The following is a 21,885-nucleotide window of genomic DNA, read 5'->3' on the forward strand; positions in this document are numbered from 1 at the left end:
ATTGTGGGTGACTGGTCTACGGATCACAGATTGAGTGGACCTGTTCTTGAACACTTTTTCAAGCACACAATGAAACACTAGATGTGTGTATATACACACATGTAGAGGGGCTTCCCTGGTGGCTCAGTCAGTAAAGAATCCATCTGCAATGCAGGAGACCAGGATTTGATCCCTGAATCCAGAAGATCCCCTAGAGAAGGAAATAGCAACCCACTTTAATATTCCTACCTGGGAAATCCCATGGACAGAGGAGCCTGGTGGGCTAGTCCATGGTATCCGAAAGAGTTGGACATGACTTAACAACTAAACCACCATATACATATACATATGTACATGTGTGCATTAATTTTATTCTTTAGGTTATGCGGTAAAATTGACTTTTCCCCCATTTTAGTGTATAGTTCTATGAATTTTGACACATGTATAGGTTCATGTAACCCCCACCATAATGAACTACAGATCCATCACCCCAATAAATTCTCATCTGCTGTCTTTTTCCAGAGACCTTCATATCCCATCCCGAGCCCCTGGCAACCACTGGAAGGCAGACATAAGTGGGGAGCCGACTCAGATCCTGCAGATGAAGGCAATATCTTAGGCCAAAGTCCCCGAGGCTGCACAGAGTAGAGCTGAGTGAGAACAACCTCCTATCATCATGCCACTTTCCTTAAGGGCAGAACGTGGAAATTCTGCTCACACCCATCTGCAAAGGATTCTAGGAATTAAGGTCTTTCTTCTGGGTGGCCCTGGTCACAAGCCTCTCCTACAAGATAGGAGGGGTGACAATTAGTTTCTCTTATAAAAGGGTTTCCCAGGTGGCTCAGTGGTAAAGAATCTGCCTGCCAATGCAGGAGATGAGGATTCAGTCCCTGGGTTGGAAAGATCTCCTGGAGGAGGAAATGGTAACCCACTCCAGTATTCTTGCCTGGAAAATCTCATGGACAGAGGAGCCTGACAGGCTGCAGTCTGTGGGGTCGCAAAAGAGTCGAATACGACTTAGCGACTAAACAACAACATAGCAATGAGGTTCAAGAAATGTTTTGTTTCTTTCAAAGTGAAAGTCACTCAGTCGTGTCCGACTCTTTGCAACCCCATGGACTGTACAGTCCATGGAATTCTCCATGCCAGAATGTTGGGGTGGGCAGCCTTTCCCTTCTCCAGGGGATCTTCCTAACCCAGGGATAGAACCCAGGTCTCCTGCATTGCACACGGATTCTTTACCAGCTGAGCCACCAGGGAAGCCCAAGAGTACTGGAGTAGGTAGCCTATCCCTTCTCCAGCAGATCTTCCCGACCCAGCAATCGAACCAGGGTCTCCTGCACTTCAGGCGGATTCTTTACCAGCTGAGCTATCAAGGAAGCCTTTGTTTCTTTATTTATTAAAAAATAAATCGAATCTGGCCTGGCATTGCCTTTGTCGAGGTCTAGGGCGGGCTGACTGCCTCCCGTGGGGCTCCCTCCGGCACACCCCGGCTCCACTGTCCAGAGTGACTCTGGTGTTGGTCACGGCTTCCTCTGCCAGTGCAGCTGGCCAGGGTGCTGCCTCTGTTCCCTGAGGGGCACTGTGGCACTGAGGAGGGGACAGAAGATACCCATTCCCAAGGACTCTGCCAAGGGGACCTGTGCCCCAGCCATGGTCTTCACTGAGCATCTTCTTGGCATGTCCTCAGCCACCCTCAAAAGCACAACGTTCTCTAGGAAACTCCAGATCCCATGGGTTCCAGACATACTTTCAGGGAATCTCAAGGTTAAGTCTTTAAAATGAGTGTCAATTCTTAAGCTTATCCTCATAATGATCTTTGTGTATATATACATATTTCTTTTCTTCAAATTATCTTTTAAAACAAAATTCAGAAGAGCCTCAGGGATCCTGACCAACTGTAAGGTGTACAAGATTTAGAAAGTATGCTTAGTCTCTCAGTCGTGTCTGACTCTTTGCAACTCCATGGACTGTAGCCCACCAGGCTCCTCTGTCCATGGAATTCTCCAAACAAGAATACTGGAGTGCGTTGCCATGCCCTCCTCCAGGGGATCTTCCCCACCCAGGGATCGAACCCAGGTCTCCCACATTGCAGGCAGATTCTTTACCGTCTGAGCCACCAGAGTCTCAAACAGGGGACTGTCAAGAAACAAATGACTATAATTTGGGTACTTTCAGAAGAATTTAATAAAGGAAACACGCAGTACTTTGGGATTAGTAACATCAGAGGACTTTGTTGGGGGAAGTTGGAGAGGAGCTTCTACCAGGCGGGGCCAAAACAATTCCCTGACAACACTCCCCTCCCTTCCCTCTCCTCCTCCTCAGGGTTCCTCATTAGCTGAGCCCTAGGGAAGCTAGAGTCAAGGGTCCAAGTCCTGCATCCTTGGGCATCAGCCTCCATGGACAGAGCCTGAGTCTGGAGAGGCTCATGGACAGAAGGATTGACTGTATCCAGCAGAGTCGGTGATGAGGACCGGCGTAATAGTAAGAATTGCCAAGACTTCCTTAGAGCTCCCTTTGCACCAGGAACTATTTAAAGGGCTTCTCATAGATTAACTCATTTGATCCTGTAGGGCAATGAGCCAAAGACACATAAAGCAAGATGAGGCTCCAGGGGCATTCCTGGCAACTTTTGATCGAAGAGATGAGGGAGGAGATGGATTAGATCTTGTCTCACAGGGCAGAGTGGCTTGAAGAGGACATATTTATGTTGAAATGTCCAGATCAAGGCACAAAAGAGGAGCAAACACTCCTGGATCAAAACGCACAGCTTATCCCACGGCCAACAATGGGGAGTGGCATTTTGTGTGTGGTGGGAGGGAGGGGAGGAGTAGGTAGGATAGTTTGCATGTTCAGGCAAGACTGGCATCAGGAAGAAGTCACTGCCTTTCTGCCCCGCCACAGTCATCCAGCTCTCTTTAACCACACCCTCCGAGAAGGCCAGGCCAGAAGAAGGAGGCCTTGAAGATCACTGATGCCAACAGTAGCCATCATTATGAAGCTTCCTATGTGGCAGGTGCGTTTATGCCCATTTCCCCTAAAAATCATCACAATCTTGCAAAGTAGTTATTATTATCCTTTTTTAACAGATGGAGAAACTAGGCCCAGAGAAGGTTAGTAAGTTGCCCAAGGCCACACAGTTAATAGGTGACACAGCTGAGGTTCAATTTCAAATCCAACGAGCTTCTAATTTGACTATGTTGCCATCTATCTCTGAAACAGAAACACGAAACACATGGACGTGTAGAAAACTGACAGAACTGTGTGCATAAATGAGGGGAGTATCCAGATTGGGGAGGGGAGGAGAGCTGAGAATATCGGGGTTTGGGACTTCCCTCGTGGTCCAGTGGTTAAGAATCTGCCTTGCAATGGAGGGGACATGGATTTGATCCCTAGTCAGGGAACTAAGGAGGAGAGGGCATCAGAGGATGAGAGGGCATCAGAGGATGAGACGGCTGGACAGCATCTGTGATGCAACTAACATGAACTTGGGCAGACTCCAGGACATGGTGAGGGACAGGGAGGCCTGGTGTGCTGCTGTCTATGGGGTCCCAAGGAGCCAGACCCAACGGGAAGACTCAACAGCAAAAACAACAGGGAACTAAGATTCCGCAAGCCACACCTAGAGAGTCTGTGTGTGGTAACAAAAGATCCCCCGTGCTGCAACGAAGACTCCAGACAGTCAAATAAAGAAATGTTTTGTTTTGTTGTTTTTTTTTTAATTATCTGGGATCATTCTAGAAAGAAAGCAGGCATAAACTGACCTTTGAAGGGCAAGGTGGATTACCATTACTGGAGAAAAGGCAGAGTCTTCATGGTGGGGGAACAGTATAAATAAGTGTAGGAAGGCAGGAGGGAGGGTGGTTTCCAGCACAAGCAGAGGCAGTCGGCCTGGTGAGAGCAGGGGCTGAAGTGTGGAAGGACTTCACAATAGAGAATATGGGGGCTGAGACTTTGGACTGGCTTCAGTGGGACTTGGGCATCAGTTCAAGTTCTTGAAGAGAAAAGTGACACCATGAAAGCAGTGATTAGGGAAGATTAAAATCCAAGGCACACAGTTTCCCTCCACGGACAGGACTTGGAATAATGCATGTAATACAGCAACAGAAGTTAGTAAGAATAATAGTAATGACACGTGGCTTTTAAGCACAGTCCTTGTCTAAGTTTTCCGTCTAGAATTGGGTATGTTTTTAAAAAGGCTGTCATTCAAAATGTAGCTAACATATGAGCTAGATGTGTTTTGTTTTGTTTTCCACTTTCTGAAAATGAGTTTAACTGATACTTGTATTACTTTTCTGAAAAACTACTGCCTCCAACCAAAACCCATGAGCGTATGTATGCCCACACAGGTGGCGCTAGTGGTAAAGAACCCACCTGCCAATGCAAGAGCCATAAAAGATGCTCGTTTGATCCCTGCATCAGGAAGATCCCCTGGAAGAGGGCATGGAAACCTACTCCAGTATTCTTGCCTGGAGAATCCCATGCACAGAGAAGCCTGGCGAGCTACAGTCCATAGCGTCGCAAAGAGTCAGACACGACAGAGTGACTTAGCACACGCACATGCCCACACAGCAGTGTGAAGAGCCCTGTTGTTGGACAACGGAGACGGTGGTGCCAGCCCTGCCATCTGCCCCTGACTTGCCTGGACCCTCAGCAGGTGCTGAATAGGAGGGTCTGCTCTGAGGAGCCTCAGGCTTTGATGGCTAGCATGGGCCTGGTCTGCCAGGCTCTGCTTAGAGCCTTAGAGGAAGAGATCCTCTTCTAAGACATGGTAAGAGCCTGGAAGCTGGCTTTGAGTTCATTTTTTATAAAACTTCCAATCAAAGTTACACAAACATAAGTGAAATTACCCTAGGGCACAAGGAATGAGCAAGCTAGAGAAAGACGTGACTAACGGCTGAGATGGCCAGTGGTCATCTGAGATGTCTAAGTAACTTACAGTACAAGTCCATGGTTATGGCATACCAGCCAAATGTGAGGCTCTGTGCTAGGCACAAGATAGATGCAAAAATGGCTGAGGTCAAGAAGCCACAGTTGTGGGTTCTTAGGTGTCACCTGTTCAGGGGCCCCTTCTCTGATACACACACCTGTCCCATTGAGGAACAGGTCCCTTATTGGGGGTCTGCAGCCCCGTGTGTTTACCTTAGTCACATTGCTCACCACACTGAAAGTTGTTTGCTAAATTATCTGTCTCCCATGCGTCATCGCTTGGATCTTAAAAAATTGACTGTGCAGTAAAATGGGGTAAGGAAATTGAAAGCCAGCCAAGGGACTGGAGGAATAATTTTGAATTATCTTGAGACTGCTTTCCTGAGAGAAGTGATTTATGGACCATCCTCCAGAAGCTCAGAAAGAAACCATGTCATGTGCTTCTGGGCTCTGGTGTGACTGTGGAATTCTGGGAAACTGCAGCCACCTACAGGCTGAAGGATGCTCAGCCATCTGGGACAGGCTGGTGGGAGCAGGGCTACACTGACTGTCTCACTCCCAAGGGAGAAGATGCAGCCATGTTCTCCTACGCGGGGAGTGGCTTAGGGGGATGCCGATCATCACTGCGGGCTGCCCTGATAGCTCACCTGGGTCATCACTGTGGAAATACTGCTCCTCACTCTTCTGGTTCACTTGCACCATGGCATCCAGGCCTGGGCATCCATGCTTGTCCACTGTGACAGCACAGTACTCAAAACAGGAAAAAAGATAGATGATGAAAGGGTACCACTCAGCTGGTAGGCCTTTGTGGATTGTCAGGTAAAGAAGCATATTTCCTTCCTCCTTCCCTTCACAAGATCTCAAGTCTTCCTTGACTTCTCTGTTCTTTCACCTGGTTCTGGAAAATATTCTTTAGGCCTCTGGACAATAATATAACTGTATAGGTGATGAAAAACACAACCCCACGTTCCATTCTCCAATGCTGAGTTCACTCTAATTATGTGGGCATAATGAGCTGACACAAGACCAGAGTGGTCACATGCATATCAGGCGGTGTGGTTTCTTAGCAACAAACCAGAAACTGTGTTAAGTAGGTCTTGTTTGTGCCTGGGTGCATGTGCAGTCAGAACTGTAGTGACTGTTGCAGGTAAATGGACATTTCGTTCGTGGATCGATTTTTTCTTGAGACTCTACTGTAGTGCAGTCGCCTGACAAAGAACCTGAAAGGCTATCAGTCAGTTCAGTTCAGTTCAGTTCAGTCGCTCAGTCGTGTCCGACTCTTTGCGACCCCATGAAAGGCTATAGTATTCTTGAAATTGAGCTAATTGTAAGAGGAATGAATCTTATCTGTTTATATTTGCCATTTAATGAGTGCTGTGCTTTGAGTTATAACAATTTGCCTGAAATGGCATAGAATATCCATTCTAAAGATCCACCTTACTTATTTTTCTTTCTTTCTTTTTTTTTTTGAAAAAAAAAATTATTTATTTGGCTGCATTGGATCTTAGTTGTGGCACGTGGAATCTTTTTTTTTTTTTTTCCAGTTGAGGCAGGTGGGATCTAGTTCCCTGACCAGGGATGAAACCCTGCATTGGGAGCACACGAGTCTCAGTCACTGGACCACCAGGAAAGTCCCCACTTTAGCTTCTAAATCCATCAATCCCTCCCATGTCCTATTGCTGGAGTGATCTTAAGGACATGCCTTATTTCCACTTCACCTCCTGTAATAGAGATTCAGGAAGGAGAAGACACATGTCCCATGTCACTTAGCTAGTGAGGGGCAGGACTAGGCTTCAGACCCAGATTAGCCCACTATGTCATGTCTGTGGGTTCTGGGGTTTGAGACGTGAATTACTGTACTGTGACCACTCAAAGATGGTGGCCTTTGAGATGGAACCCTAAGGACAGTGGTGTCTGTGAGGTATTTTAATACTCCCCTGAAGCCCAGCATCAAAGGGTCATTGTTTTACAAGGCTTCCTCCTGGATCACGATTCCCTGGGAGGAAATAAAGCCAGACTCTCGACTCCCTGGTGCACACTGCCTGCTCCGTCACTGGCATTCTGGTTATTAATAGTATGGGCTGAAGAGTAAATGAGTGAGTGAGTGGTTCTAGTTCCATACACAGCCAAGGTTGACGCTTGCCATGCAAACTGAAGCAGAACATAATAGTTTCCATTACCCAACAGTCAGGGGATTATTTGGCCGTAAACCACAGTATTTTGCATGTTACCGGAGAATTATAAATTCTCCTTGTTCAAATTATTGTTCTCAGTGACTATTGTGGTGACACAGGAAGAGAGACGGTACTGCCCCGTCTTATGAAACAGTGAGCTGGCGCGAGTCAGGAATGAGCCTTAGCAGGTGTTGGGGCGAAACAGGTGCCAGCCGACTGCCTGGGGCTCTGTTTGCCAAGGCAAACACTGACAGCACACAGTGTTAAAGAGCCTCACGCTGTCTTGCTGAGCAATTCTGTGCATTTGATCCCAGCTCATTCTGTTTCACCCTGAATGTGGGCCCTTCAGATACAGGCTTACTTTTAAGGTGCTTTGAGTCTTTTGGGCCACAGCACCTATTTATAGCTTGGTCTCCAAATTTCCGTGAACAAAGGCTCTGCTTCACCTCCCCCACCCACCATGCACCCTCTGGAAGCACCTTATAGCACATTCTGTATCTCCAACTTGTACTCGGATGTGACATCTGGAGAAGCTAGTAGATCATCAGTCATGCTCTCATTTGTGTCTATTCATTAAACTTTTTTTTTTTCTCTTATAATACATACTCATCAATTTCTTGCCAAGTGCCAGACACACTGGGAGATATAAAAATGAATGAAGGAGACTCATTCATGGGACCCAGTACCCTCATCTGTGGGGCAGATTTTAGCAAAGATTTTCAGGCAAAGGAAGGACCTTTACAAGTCACCAATGCCAACTACTTAATACTGAATATTAGACATTACTGTCTTTCAAAATCTTTCCACTACTATGCCTGAGGTTTTTGTATCTCCTCAATAAATGGACAGAGGAGCCTGGCAGGCTTACAGTCCATGGGGTTGCAAAGAGTTGGACATGACTGAGTGATGGATTTTTGGTATCTCCTCTCTCCTCTGTCCCTCAGTGGGCTTGTCTTTCATTTCTGCCCCCAGATGATTCAGGGAAGACCTCTGATGGCTAAAGATTTATTGAGGCAATCTCCTGAACAGGAAGCACCCACCTTAGGCATTATTTCTTCTCCTATTTGTCCTTTTAAGGGGAAAGTGTGAGTAGTATATGGGCTTTTCAGGTGGCTCAGGGGTAAAGGATCTGTCTGCCAATGCAGTAGACGCGTGTTCGATCCTTGGGTTGGGAAGATCCTTGGATGAGGAAATGGCATCCCACTCCAGTATTCTTGCCTGGAGAATTCCATGGACAAAGGAGCCTGGTGGGCTGTGGGTTAATGGGGTCATGAAGAGACACAACTGGGCAACTGAGCATGCATATGTGAGTTAGATCACACACTTTCTCCTCACCACCATTCCCACACTCCTGCTTTGCCTAAGAAATAGCTCTTGAGTAGCTAAAATCATTTTTTGTATTAAAACACATATATGCTGCCCTTGTTAACAGTTTGCATATCCTATTTCTCCTCTTAGGTCATAAGCTCAAATAGGTGGGAGCCGCATCTCATTTTCACCCCTTTTGCTCCTGCTTCACTCCAAGCATGGTGTTAGGTGAGTAGAGTGAGGCTTTATAAATATTTCTATTAGATCAAATGTGCTTTTTGCATGGGGTTTGAATAAAGGAGTCCTTTCCTTTTCCAATAGAGTTGGGCATGCGGAACAGGAACCCAAGTCAGCTTTCAACTCTGCTTGTTGAAGGAACTGCTGAATAAATTCAAGGTTAAAAACACAGACAAGGTGGGGGGAGGGGGGGTGAGGAGGAATAAAAAAAAAAAAAACAACACAGACAAGCGGGAATTCCTTGGCGGTCCAGTGGGTAGGACTGCACTTCCCCTACAGGGGGCCCAGGTTGATCTTTGATCAGGGAACTAAGAGCCTGCATGCCGTGCCACATGGCCAACGTAAAAATTAAAAATATTTTAAAAATAATAAAATAAAATTAAAACATGAAATAAAAACACAGACAAATAACAAATATGTGATGTGGCCAGATTTACACTAAAAGGGGTTGTTGCTCAGTCGTGTCTCTTTGTGACCCCATGGACTGCAGCACACCAGGTTTCCCTGTCATTTTACCACCTCCCGGAGCTTGCTCAAACTCATGTTCATTGAGCTGGTGATGCCATCCAACCCTCTCATCATCTGTCATCCCCTTCTCTTCCTGTCTTCAATCTTTCCCAGCATCAAGGTCTTTTCTAATGAGTCAGTTCTTTGCATCAGGTGAAGTATTGGAGCTTCAGCTTCAGAATCAGTCCTTTCAATGAATATTCAGGACTGATTTCCTTTAGGATGGACTGGTTGGATCTCCTTGCAGTCCAAGGGACTCTCAAGAGTCTTCTCCAACCCTACAGTTCAAAAGCATCAGTTTTCAGTGCTCAGCCTTCTTTATGGTCCAACATTCACATCCATACATGACCACACGAAAAACCATAGCTTTGACTAGACAGACCTTTGTTGGCAAAGTAATGTCTCTGCTTTCTAATATGCTTTCTAGGTTGGTCCTAGCTTTTCTTCCAAGGAGAAAGCATCTTTTAACACTAAAAGGGGACAATGGGACTATAAGCAGCTGTGTGGCAATTCTTCCATTCACAGCTTTGAAACCCAAATTACAAAACAAAATATTGTGCTGGCAAACAAATGCAGAAGCCAACCTCAGAAACAAAGGGATAAGGGAAGCTTGCCTCTGTCCACACACTGTGCTTAGTTCCTCTGCTACTAACACGCACCAGTGTCCCATCAGACCTCACTTACCAAACACAAGTTCAAAGAAAAAGTTAAGAATTTCAAGATGGTGACATGAGACCATGAAACCTCAAGCTGGAGGCTCTTCTGAGCACCAGGCCCTCTCTGTGCGACTGTCCAGGCTGCAGGCCCATGAAGATGGCCCTGTCTAGCAGATATATCAGAGAAGGCAATGGCACCCCACTCCAGTACTCTTGCCTCGAAAATCCCATGGACGGAGGAGCCTGGTGGGCTGCCGTCTATGGGGTCACACAGAGTTGGACACGACTGAAGTGACTTAGCAGCAGTAGCAGCAGCACCAGATATATGCATGCATGCCAAGTTGCTTCAGTTGTGTCTGACTCTTTGCAACCGTATGGACTGTAGCCTGCCAGTCTCCTCTGTCTGTGGGATTCGCTGGGTAAGGATACTGGAGTGGGTTGCCATGCCCTCCTCCAGATGAATCTTCCTGCCCCCAGGATTGAACCTGCGTCTCCTGTGGCGTCTGCATTGCAGGCAGATTCTTTACTGCTGAGCCACAGGGGAAGCCATGCTAAGTACTCAAATTTTTGGTTTAATGAATGTACAAATGTTACTTCTTAAGCACAGGCTTCATTAACCAAAGCTCAATTGTTGGCATTATTCTACGATCCAGTGACAACGTGTGTGGGGGAATTCTCTCACACCCACCAAATGATTCTCCTTGACTCTAGCTGTGTGTCCTACAATTTAACTCAGTTCTGATTCGATCTACCTCAAGGTAGCATCAGATCCTACAGATTAAGGACTCAGCCCCAAAAGACTGCCTCCCATTACTTCAGACACTAATCACAAGTCCAGGTTGTCATGAACTTCCCCAGTGTCTGGTGGTTAAGATCGTCTTCCAATGCAGGGGGCGTGGGTTCAATCCCTGGTCAGGGAACTAAGGTCCCATATGCTGCAGAGTGGGACCAGATGTTTTAAAAAAATATGGGGGAAAAAACAAGTCTAGGTTGTCACCAGGGCTTCTGACCCATCAGTTATAAATCAGAGGTTCTCATGACCCCCTCTTCAGACTCGATTAATTTGCTATAGTGGCTCACAGAACACAGACAGTTTACTTCATTTACTGGTTTATTATAAAAGGATATGATAAAGGATACAGATGAACTGCCAGATGGAACAGATGAGGGCGAGCGGCTTCTATGCTCTCTCCTGGACCACTCTCCCATCACCTCCTCCTGATCATCCATCTGGAAGTTCTCCAAGCCCCTTAGCATTAGGACTTTAAGGAGGCTTCCTCATAGAGGCATGATCAATTACTAACTCACCTTCCTCCCGCTCTGGAGGACAAGGGGTGAGACTGAAAATTCCAAGCTTCTAACCAACGCTTGCTCATACTGGTGCCCAGCCTTCATCCAGCAGCCTATCTGCAGTGTCCTCAACAGAGCAAGAGATGCTCCTAGTGTTTTTATCACTTAGGAAATTAGCAAGGGTTTTAGGAGTTCTGTGCCAGGAACCAGGAGCGGAAACCCGTGTATGTATTTTCTATTACCTCACAATTGTCTATTAATGGCGGACATAATAGAAAATTAATCTTTGTGATGTTGAAAAAACTTTCTGAGCCAAGAGTCTTAATCTCTTTTTCTTATGAAATTTGTTAATCAGCTGCAACACCGAGTGGATTTGTTTTACCAATTCTGTCTTTTGCTTGAGAGAGGCTGTCCTCAAGAGAGAGGAAGATGGGAACCGATTTTGTTTTGCTTTCAGTTAATTTTTGTTTTTAATTAATTTTTAAAAGAAAAGTAAGTGCACTATTCTATTTCTCCTTATGCACGTGTGTCTTAAAAAAAGGTTCAGATACACCTGACACCACTGTGTCTAAAAGTCAAAGACTCATTCATCTATGGGTCTGTCTCCAGACAGGAGGATATATTATCTGAAATGTACAGGCTGCTAGGATGAAAGTTGATGGACTGACAATATTAGATTTATTTTTAACTGGGCAAGGGGAGGGAAAGGGGGTATGAAAAATTCATGGTTGGGAGAAGCAAGTCCCTGCAAAGGAAAGATGAATGTTCTTGGTGTACGGACTTTGATATATTAATAACCATTGTGGCTCAGAAAAGCTTAGATGAACAATTTGTTGAGGCAACATTACTACAATACTTCAGGGGCCCTGGAGGCCTCAGGCTTTCCTATGTATTCATGTGTAGATGCAGCCAAGGTGAATAAATGCCATTCAAAGAGGTTGGAATGCATTTTTCCCAATGGGTAGGCGGGGAGGAAATCAACTGACAGACACCTGGACTCCTAACTTCATTTTTAACTTTCCTAAATGAAGATCACTGCTGATAAAGAAACTCAAAGAGAATCAGGTTTACATGACATTTATGTATTCATTTAGCCAGCATTTCTTGAGCTCTATGCCGGGATGAGATGGTCGGATAGCATCACTGACTTGATTGACATGAGTTTGAGCAAACTCCGGGAGACAGTGAAGGACAGGGAAGCCTGGCATGCTGCAGTCCATGGGGTTGCAAAAAGTTGGACACGACTTAGCAACTCAGTTCAGTTCAATTGCACAGTTGTGTCCAACTCTTTGTTGTTGTCCCCTTCTCCTCCTGCCTCAATCTTTCCCAGCATCAGGGTCTTTTCCAAAGAGTCAGTTCTTTGCATCAAGTGACCAAAGTATTGGAGCTTCAGCTTCAGCATCTGTGCTTCCAATGAAGATTCAGGACTGATTTCCTTTAGGATGGACTGGTTTGATCTCCTTGCTGACTTAGCAAGTGAATAAAAGCAAATGCCAGGTAACTGTGTTAGGTGCCTGAGCCTTGAAGCAAAATTCAGCTAAGTCCTTGCCCTGGAGAAGCCCTCAGTTTATCCTGAAATGAAAATGTGGTGGACAGGATGGGGGTGGCCACAGAGGTCTCCCAGCTGCTGGTGCCTGGGGAAAATGACCATTCACATCCAGAGCGTCTGAGGAAGTTGTTCTACTCCACAGAGGCTGGTAAGCTATGAGTTGTCATGGCAACAAATTAAACAGATGGAACAGGGTGTGAGGGCCCCAGCTGTGAGTGTACTGTCTCCTCCTCCTCTAGCCTGACTCTTCCTTGCTTACTGCCGAGACCATTTTCCTGGATGTGGGATTTGGCTGGAGAAGAAGAGCAGATGGAAGGGAGCTGCTGGGAAGGGGAGAGGATAGTAGAGACACTACAGATTCACACAGAATAGCAAGTAAAATTTAGCGTAACACTTATGGACCCTCATCACGTGCCAGGAATGCCTGCAGCCTCATCTCAGCTGATTCTCATCACAACACTCTGGCAGTTCTCTTTCCTCCATTATAGAGGTGAGAAAACTGAGGCTCAGATGGGCTGTAGATAAACGGTAGGCAGCAGAGGTGAGATTCAAATCTGGGACTGTCTGATTCCCATGCCTGAGCTCTTAGCACCCAGCTTCAGTAGTTCTGAACTGCAGGTACAACAATGAACCTGGGGGAGTGGAAGGGGAAGGGCTAAAATGCAGAGTCCTGGGCCCAGTTCCAGACCTGCTGAATCAGAATATCTGGGGGGTTGGGCCAAGGAATTAGAATATGAAGGGATCTTAGGGGTCTTGGAGATCTGAGTGGTACCTAGAGAGAGGAAGTGACTTTCCCCAGGTCCCAGGGTGATTTGGGACTAGGATCAAGATCTTCTATACTAGCTTACATGCTTGTTCTCAGTCGCTTCAGTCACGTCTGACTCTTTGTGACCCTATGGACTATAGCCGGCCAGACTCCTCTATCCACGGAATTCTTCAGGCAAGAATACTGGAGTGGATTGCTATGCCCTCCCCTCCAGGGGATCTTCTTGACCCAGGGATCAAACCCATGTCTCCTGTGTTTCCTGCATTGCAGGCCGATTCTTTACTGCTGAGCCATCAGGACTTAAAGGTGTGAAGTGGGGTGTTCACAGGAAACCAACAGAGAATACGGTGGGCTGACCACTGAAAGTTGTCCTTCGTTTAGGATAATAAGGCTCCATCTAACTGGTGCTCCTATCAAGAAAAAGAAGAGAGAAGCCCTAACCAGTACTTACTATATTTTCTTTCCAGCACTACTGCCTGCAAGGCCAACCCACTTCCTAGCCCAGTCACCAGGGTAACCATCACCCCCACCTTGACAGTTAAGTGTGTCCGCAGGCTCTTGCACCCACATCCAGGGCCCAGAGACCCAGCCCTATAATCAGCCTCCTGCTGCCTCTCCAGACAGTCAGCAGTGTCAGCTCCCTGCTCTCAGGGCCCATCACCCGATCCCGGATCTGCAGACACCCCTCCCCATGCTCACATGCTGTATTCTGCTTCCCTCGCCCACCGCCTCCCAGGAGACAAATGTGTGACTGCACTTCTGGCGGGGATGACCACCTCTGGAGGGAGGAGCCTGCCCTTGAGTTGGAGCACAGCCCAACACACCCAGCCCACACATAAGAAAAGAACACCCCCTCCCGGAGGAGGAGCGCTGTGGCACTGAGCACCCTCTCACCCTCCAGAGACAGCTGAGGGGGCGGCTGGAGTTTGGGAAGAGTTGGCAAAGTGACGATCAGGCCGGGCGAGGGGTGGAGGCAGTTAATAGTGAGGAGGACTGGGGTTGGGGGAAGGTAAACTGAGCACCCAAATCCTGTTGCTAATGAAACAGTTCCCTGCCTGCCCAACCCCAAGGCTCCATGTCGAGGAAATGGGACCCCCTCCCACCCCCACTTCCCCATAACAGCCACCTGGAGCCTGCCCCTGCAAGTGATGATGCTAACTGCCTGTTCAAGGACGGGCCAGAATACTTCATGAGGCTGGGCTGCTCGTGGGGCCACAGAGTCCCCTTCAGGACTTCAAAAGGATCAATTCCATCTAGCCCACCCAATGCCCTGCCTGCTAGGCTGCACGTCTCTGTCTGACCTCCTTCCTCAATGGCTGCAGCCCATCAATGCTTCCTACCAGCTCTGTCCTGACCTGGGTGGCAGACACCCCAGCTGTCGCCCTCCTCACTGTTCCTTCCCTTATCTTCCTGCTTGGACACATCTTAGGCCATCTGAGATTTTGCATCTCAGCTGTCTCCTAGGCCCTGAGCCACTTCGACCCTAAGGATCAGAGATGGCTGTCCCGATTACCCTACTTTCTTGGTTCCCTGCAGCTTCAGAGGTTGAGGCCTTCATAGGATTGAGACCTTCCTCCAGAGGGCCTGGGGCCTGGTGCCCCCAGAAGCTGCTGAAGGAACCAGGTAAAACCATTAGAGTGCCAGGGACTTGACTCCTCAAGGAGCCACCTGTGACCCACAGAAGGTAGATGACAGGGGAAAATGATTCTCACAGCGGTTCCCAGACCAGGTGTCTGCACAGCCTGTCTGGAGAAGGTCCTCTGTGACTGAGCACCTACCTGGCTGTGTCTCTTTGTGAACTGGTGGCCGGCTGGGCAGCACAGTGCCTCTATCTGTTTCCGTTTGTGCCCCATCTCACTTCACTCCCCTCACTGGGGCTGCCCTAGGGCTGCACCGCCCAGGGAAGAGTGTGCTAAGATTCAAATAGGGCAGAATTCTCATTTTATGTTATCTAGCCTAATTTCCTCACTTGACAGAGGGAGCTGAGAGCTAGAGAAGTTCAGTGATTTCCCCAAGTTCACAACTAGTTAATGGAGAAGCTCTGCCTATTTATCACTTGAACAACTAATTAATAAGCACCTACCATGTTCCAGGGACAATTCTAGGCACTGGGGATGCAGTGGTGAATCACATGGACAAGGCCCCTCCCTTTATGGAAGACAGTGTGTGAGTGGAGGGTTAGAGGGGAAAGGACTGTAAAAGAGATGAATAAGCAAAATACTCAGAATGTTAGACTGATGAGTGCTGGTAGGGGTGATGGTTGGGTATTATGGGCTGGACTGTGTCCTCCAAAATTCACGTGTTAAGTCCTGACCCCTAGTACCTCAGAACGCGACTGCATTTGGAGACAGGGCTATTAAAGAGGTAATGGAGTTAAAATGAGGCCATTGGAGTGGGTTCTAGCCCAATATGTGTGTTCAGCTGCTCAGCTGTGTCCAACTCTTTGCAACCCAATGGACTGTAGCCCGCCAGGCTCCTCCGTCCATGGGATTATCCCGGCAAGAATACTGGAGTGGGTGGCCATTTCCTCCTCCAGACCCAACACGCCTGGTGTCCTTATAAGAAGAGAAAATGTGGAGACATAAAGAGACACCAAAGATGCCTACACACAGGGAAAAGACCCCGTGAAGACACCGCCACCTGTAGCCTCAGGAGAAACCAAACCTGCCGACACCTTGATCTTGACTTCCAGCCTCTAGATGGACAGACAGTACACTTCTGTTGTTTAAGTCACCCAGTCTGCGGTATTTTGTTGTGGTGGCCCTAACAAACCAAAACACTTTCATAAAAGGTGTTCTGAGCTGGTTTCCTTGAGAAGGGGACATTTGAGAAAAACCCTGAAGGATGCAATGGTGTGGGGGGAAATCTTCTGAAATTCCGATGGAAGAGCATCCCAGGTTTCGGGGCTCTGACGGGCCTCACACCTCGAGTGCCCACAGGACAACATGGACACCAGTGCATGCAAAAAAGCAGAGTGGGTGATGGAGAAAACGGGCGGATGGAAGATCAGAGATGGGACGGGATGTGGGAGGGCGTTCTCTGCAGGAGGTGGGGAGTTGCTGTGGAGTTTAGAGCGGTGGTTCTCAGTTGGGAAGAAGAGGGTTTTGTGTCCAAATCTGACAAGTGTCTGAAGATATTTCCAGGGTCATAACTGAGAAGGTGTGAGGAGAGGGTTAGGATCAGATGCTGGCATCTAGTGGGTAGAGGCCAGGGAGGCTGCTAACGCACACGATAGCATTTTGCTCCAAGTAGAGGGCTTCCCTGTGGCTCAGATGATAAAGAATTTGCCTGCAATGCGGGAGACCCAGGTTCAATCCCTGGGTCAGGAAGATCCCCTGGAGAAGGGAATGGCAATCCACTTCGGTATTCTTGCCTGGAGAATTCCATGGACAGAGAAGCCTGGTGGGTTATAGTCCATGGGATTGTAAAGAGTTGGACACGACTGAGCGAACTGTCACTTAAAGAATTACCAAGAATCCCATAGTAACAAGGTTGAGAAGCCCTGGTTTAGAGCATAGTATCATTCTGACTATGTTGGGAGTGACTTCAAAAGAAGAGCAGGGATTCTCTGGAGGGCCAGTGCTTAGGACTTGGGAGGTTTCACTGCTGTGACCTGGGTTCAATCCCAGGTCGGGGAATTGTTAATAAAATCCTGCAAGCCACATGGCATGGCAGAAAAGAAAAAGAAGCAGCAAAAGCTCCATTATTATACAGAGTGAAGTAAGCCAGAAGGAAAAACATAAATACAGTATACTAACGCATATATATGGAATTTAGAAAGATGGTAACAATAACTCTGTATACGAGACAGCAAAAGAGACACTGATGTATAGAACAGTCTTATGGACTCTGTGGGAGAGGGAGAGGGTGGGAAGATTTGGGAGAATGGCATTGAAACATGTAAAATATCATGTAGGAAACGAGTTGCCAGTCCAGGTTCGATGCACGATGCTGGATGCTTGGGGCTGGTGCACTGGGACGGCCCAGAGGGATGGTATGGGGAGGGAGGAGGGAGGAGGGTTCGGGATGGGGAACACATGTATACCTGTGGCAGATTCATTTTGATATTTGGCAAAACTAATACAATTATGTAAAGTTTAAAAATAAAATAAAATTAGAAAAAAAAAAAAAAAAAAGCTCCATTAATCCAGGTGACTTGGCCCAGGGTGGCAGATCTTCTGCTAAGCCGGAGTGCTGCAGTTCATGGGGTGACAAAGAGTTGGATGCAACTTAGTGACTAAACAACAGTGTCAATTTAGTGCTCCCTGCCCTATTCTCCTTGCCTCTTCCATCTTTCCCTTACCACTTTGTCAACAAACATTAATAGAAGCCTTGCTATCTGTTAATTGTTGTGCCAGGTACTGGGCAGATTCTAACAGGTATAGCCTAGTAGGAACCTGACCTAGTTCACCCAGACCCAAGCTGGCGAGAAGGGAGCTGTTCCATGGGGCAGGTGCTGACTTGGGAAAAGTCCTCTTGGGGCTATAGGTTGACCTCTGCAACCGTTGTCAGCAGTTGCCATCTACTCACACATTAAAGAAATCACGGAATGAGCACAGGGTGGGTGATAGCTCCATGCAGCCAGCTGCACAAGCCCAGAACTTGGAAATCATCCTTAATGCCTCTGTCTCCCTCACCCCCACCCCTCCACCTCTAATCCATCCCCAGCTACCTCCAAAACCTCTCTTGCATCTGTTCACATTGCTTCATCTCTATCATCATGACTTTAGTTCAAGCTCCTATCATCTCCTACCTGGTCTCTCTATTGTCACTCTGGTGCCCCTAGAATCTTTTATTCATTAGGACAGATGGGCTATGCTGCAGTAACAGAAAACATGAATTCTCAGTGGCTTAACACAATAGAAGTTTATTTCTGACTTATGCAAAAATAGTTGAGGTGATCCTCCTCCATCAGTCTGCTCCCTGCATTTTTTCCATAGCAATTATTATAGTTTGTAGTTATCTATTTAATTGTATCAATTATTGGATCAATTTCTATTGCTATCCCTAGGGTATGTACTCCTTAATGGTAGGACCTGTACCTAGCTTACTATGAATCCCTAGGCCTAGAACAGTGCCTATAATATAGCTATGATTAATGCTTAATATAACATAGAAAGTAGAATCTTGAAATATTTTTTGAATGAATGGTTGGATGAATGCAGTGGCTACACTATGACTGGAAACCACATCACCTCCCAGATCTAAAAATTTCTAAAATACTTCATGCATAAAACATGATATGGAGTATGTATGTATATTTCAAGCCTAACAATAAAACACTCACATATCACTACCCAGTTTAAAAAATAACACATCACTTTGGACTTCCCTGGGGGTTTAGTGGTTAAGACTGCACTTCCACTGCAGGGTGAGCTCCATCCCTGGTCTGGGAACTAAGATCCCACATGCTGATTTTGGCGTGGCTGAAAAATTGAAACAGAAAACAAACACGTCACTAACATCTATGTGCTCCTCCCCGATCACATCTCAGTCCCAGAGATTAACAAAAGGCTCCGTTTTTTTATCCATCATCTTCTTTTCCTTATCAACATTTTAACCACATGGGGTTTCCCATGGTGCTAATGGTAAAGAACCCACTTGCCAATGCAGGAGAAATGAGACGCGAGTTGGACTCCAGAGTCAGGAAGATCCCCTAGAGGAGGGCATGGCAACCCACTCCAGTATTCCTGCCTGGAGAAAACTGTGGATAGAAGAGCCTGGATGGCTATAGTTCGTCAGATCACAGAGAGTCAGACACGACTGAAGCGACTTATCATGCGTGCAGTTATTACATATAGTATTGCTTTTGAATGTTATATAAGTAGTATAACACTATGTAGTCTTTGGCAATTTACATGTTGTTCAACACCTTTGTGAGGTTTATTTTTGTAGAATTACATAGTTGGGGTTCATTTTTATCATCACAGTTTTCCACTGATTGAGTGTAATACCATTAATTTATCCTCTTGTTAATGGGTATGTGAACTGTTACCAGGTTTTTGCAATTGCAATTTGTACTGCTGTGAACTTTCTTGTACATGTCTCTGTGCAAGTGTGCAAAGAATTCCTCTAGGGTACACAGTACATACTTTGAAGAAGTAAATTCCATTTTATAAGTCAATGCTGTGGCTTCCAAAGTGCTTACCACAAGTTTCATTTCCACCAACAGTGTGCAAGAGTGCCCTCCGTTCTACATCCTTCAGACACCTGATGCCATCAGACTTTAAAATTTGTGCCTGTTCGGTGGGTGTCTACATTTACCTTCCCCTGATTACTAATGAGGCTGGGCTTCTTTCCATAGGTTTATTAGTGAGTTTTCTTTTGCAAAACGGTTGCTTGTATATTTGCCGGTGTTTCCACTTAGCTGTCTTCTTACTGAGTTTTTTGGAGTTCTTAATTCTAGACAGCAATTTTTCCATGGCTATTTTATTGTAAATATGCTTTCCTGGTCTGCAGGTTTTCTTGTGCATTATGATGAAACGAGTTCTAAATTTCAAAGTAGCTACCTTTATCAATCTTTTATATTGTGTGCTTTTTTTTTTTTTTGTATAAGAAAACTCTCCCTGATGTCATAAAACTATTCTTCTATATTTTCTTCCAAAAGTTTGAAAGATTTGTCCTTGGTTTCTTACTCACCTGAAAATGATTTTGCCTATGGTCTCAATTAGAAATCTAATTTAAATAGCTTTCTCATTATCATATTATAATTACATTAGTTTCCTACTGCTGCTGTAACAAATTACCACCAATCTAGTAGCTTGAAAAACACAAATTTATTATCTCACAGTTCTGGAGATTAGAACTGGGTTTCACTGGGTTAAATTCAAGGTGTCTGTGGGGGCTGCATGGCATTTCCACCTGGAGAATCTAGAAGCTTGTTTTTGTTTTTTCCCAGCTATCCACTTGTGCTCTCTTCCACCTTCAAAGCAATGGCCAGTCAAGTTTCTCTTGCCTCCCATCACTCTGACACTGACCCTCCTGCCTCTCTCTTTCACTTGTAAGCACTCTTTATGATTACACTGGGCCTACCTGGATCACCCAAGAAAATCCTCCCACCTCAAAATCTTTAAACTAGTGACATTTTTTGGGTTTTCCAGGTGGGTCAGTAGTAAAAAAAAAAGAATCTGCCTGCCAAGCAGGAAACATGGCTTCGATCCCTGGGTCAGGAAGATACCCTGGAGAAGGAAATGGCAACCCACTCCAGTATTCTTGCCTGGGAAATCTCATGGAGGAGCCTGGCTGGCTACAGTCCATGGGGTCGCAGAGTTGTGCACGATTTAGCAGCTAAACAACAACAATGGTCACATATTTAAAGTCCCTTTTGTTGTGTAAGGTAACACAGTCACACATTAGAGGATTAGGACATGGACATCTTTGGGACAGCTTCATTCTGCCTCCCACAATAATTGATTCAGCACAATGTATTTAATCTTTTCTGAACCTGGGAACAGAGGAACACTGATCTGGTGGTAAAAACAATAATAATAGCAGATGCTGAATGCTTGCTGCATGCCAGGAATTTCTCTAAGGACTGTATGCATATTACCTCATTTAATTCTCACATGACTTTGTGCTAAGGGCCAGTACTATTATTTCTGTCTTTGGCTTCCCTGGTGGCTCAGCTGGTAAAGAATCCACCTGCAATGTAGGAGAGCTAGGTTCAATCCCTGGGTTGGGAAGATCCCCTGGAGAAGGGAAAGGCTACCCACTCCAGTATTCTAGCCTGGAGAATTCCATGGACTGTAGAGTCCATGGGGTCTCAAAGAGTCAGATACGACTGAGCAACTTTCAGTTTCATTATTTCTGTCTTACAGATGAGTAAAGTGAGGGACAAAGTGATTAAGTACCTTGCCCACAGCTGGAAGTGGCAGAGCCAGGACTCGAACTCAGGCAGCTGGGATCCAAAGTCCATGCACCCAACCACCATGGTGTTGTTCAAGGGACAGAACTAATAAGTAAACCTAGCTCCCCTTAGCTGCTCAATCCTAAGTCACAGAACTTCTCTGAGCCTCAGTTTCTTCATAAAATTGGAAAAGTAGTGCATCTCTTCTGTACCTCACACGGCTACTCTGAGGAAACACTGAGACAAGCTGTAACAAAGCAGGTCAGATAAGGAAAAGAGGGTTCCAAGAGTCATTCCACTGCATGTCACTGACAGATTCGGGACTGGGACTCAGGTTTCCTGGCAAGGTGGGCTATTTCCACCACACGGTGGTAACTACAGCAGGCACAACTCTTCAGCCTGAATATTTTCACTTCACCAACCTCCTGTCCATGAAAGCTGTGTCGGTGTATTCAATTGTTCATTAAGAATGGCAACGAGTCGCCAGTCCAGGTTCGATGCACGACACTGGATGCTTGGGTCTGGTGCACTGGGACGACCCAGAGGGATGGTACGGGGAGGGAGGAGAGAGGAGAGTTCAGGATGGGGAACACGTGTATACCTGTGGCGGATTCATGTTGATGTATGGCAAAACCAATACAATA

The sequence above is a fragment of the Bison bison genome, unplaced genomic scaffold, assembly GCF_000754665.1.
Source record: "Bison bison bison isolate TAMUID 2011002044 unplaced genomic scaffold, Bison_UMD1.0 scf7180017864061, whole genome shotgun sequence".
In the NCBI taxonomy this organism is placed as follows: Eukaryota; Metazoa; Chordata; class Mammalia; order Artiodactyla; family Bovidae; genus Bison; species Bison bison.